The following is a 2,027-nucleotide window of genomic DNA, read 5'->3' on the forward strand; positions in this document are numbered from 1 at the left end:
AGTGAAAATTGCAATGGATCGTATGGAGGAGATCCAGCAATTAAAACAAAAAGAGATGGACGAAGTAGTGCAAACAGGCATTCGTCATATCGAAACGGCTCAAAAATTGGGGCCAGAGATCGAAGAGTTGAAGAAACAACAAGCCACGATCGATCGTCGTTTGTCCATATTGGCTTCTCAATATTCTAACATGAAAAACAATCTTCCTGAAGATTTTGATTAATTGTAATAGTCTCTAGAATGCATCTCAACTATTTATCCTTCTTTTGTAATCGAACGCATTAATGGATATATCACTTTATTTTGACTATATATTTTATCATGTAATACAATGAGTAACATTTTCTCAGCCAACTCTTTATTTAATATACTTACTCTCTTAGCCATCATAACTGCCTCGATAGCCTATACACATAACATCATTACCCCTTACCACCATTTCACCTCTTGATTTGACTTTCCAACTCTTTAATTCGTAATAGTCAGTTAATCATGACTCGACTTTTTCAAAACGTCTAATTAAGACGTGCGTGTGTCAGTTCTTCCATGATTACACTCCAACATCCAAGATCAGAAACGGCGGACTATACATCTTCCCTCGGGGAACCAACACGCGGTCCAATAAGCTTTCAAAGCGTAACCACTCTCCAGGATAATCAACCTCTATATAAATCTTATCGTTCTTCGCCATTTCTTCCTACTTTTCCATAATTCATTCAACCAAACTCTCATCTTTCTCATCTCTCTCTCTTGCAGCAACAATGTCCTTAAGCTTTAACAACATCATCTCTGCCATTCACAAAGAGTTCAAACCTTCCGCTGAAGAGTTTCATCAACATGGCATTGATCTAGATGAGATGTTCGCCACTCAAAACCTGGGGAACTACCTGACTATTCTGGAGGGCCTTGTATATCCAAATATGCTTGCAGATTTCTGGATGTTTGCATCCATTCAAATGGACCCGGAGGGAAAGACAACCATTGTTTCCGAAGTTTGTGGGTCTCGCATCATTATTTCTGCAGCACTTATCTCCAAAGTGATGAGATGTGAGAACACTGGCCTTCTTGGTGATGATTCTTTCAATAAGACCACCTCTGTTGTTTTAGCGAGTATTTTTGCTGACCCTAACCGGGCTTTCAATGCGCTTCTGGGTAGAATCTGGCACCAACTCCTTGTGGGTAACTTGCGCCCTCGAAAGGAAAATCAGGAGAACATCATGGTGTGGGACCTTGATTTCATGCTCTATGCTCTTCAAAAGCGCAAAATCAACATTCCGCTGATGATCTTCAAGCACCTTACCGAAGCTATTGCGATTTCTCGTCATGGCAAACCTTTTTATCTTCCTTACGGAAGACTCTTGTCCCACATGTTCGTCAAACTAGGGATATCACGAAGGCTGCGTGTAACCGAATCCTTTGATGCTTTCCAAGATGAAAGCTTACCCTTGCTAAACCTGGAGGATTTGCATCTTAGGGTTAATTAAAGGAATGGTGAAGATCTCATGGGCTTTTACTCTGTTATCCTTTAGTGATGATTAGTACCTATTTTAGTTATGCTCCCTTTTGTAATTTTAGGATTTGCATGTATTACCACCTTTCTTCAATGCACGTGTTTCTGGGTTTTTTTGTAGTATTTAAATATATTTCAGCTTTGATTATTTGCTTACTCTATATTACGAGCCTTGTCTAAGGATAAAGCCATCTTGGCGAAGTATTTGCCATTTTAGCCCACAATGTTCATTTTAATATCTACGTTTTAGCGATCTTAACTTCGTGCATGACTGGCTTGTATCTTTTCAGATACTTTCCATTTACTTTTAAGATCCTACGATCTTCTGCCAGTTCTTCTATCTCGTAAGTGTTATTTGAAAACACCTTTAAAATTTGAAAAGGTCCTTCCCAATGTGGAGATCATTTACCTAGAGCTTGATTCTTTTGATCTATAGGTAAAATAACTTTCCAAACTAAATCATTAGTAACAAACACTTTACCTTTCACCTTTTTGTTATATGCTCTTGATACTCTTT

The sequence above is a fragment of the Vicia villosa genome, linkage group LG2, assembly GCF_029867415.1.
Source record: "Vicia villosa cultivar HV-30 ecotype Madison, WI linkage group LG2, Vvil1.0, whole genome shotgun sequence".
NCBI classification, from domain to species: Eukaryota; Viridiplantae; Streptophyta; class Magnoliopsida; order Fabales; family Fabaceae; genus Vicia; species Vicia villosa.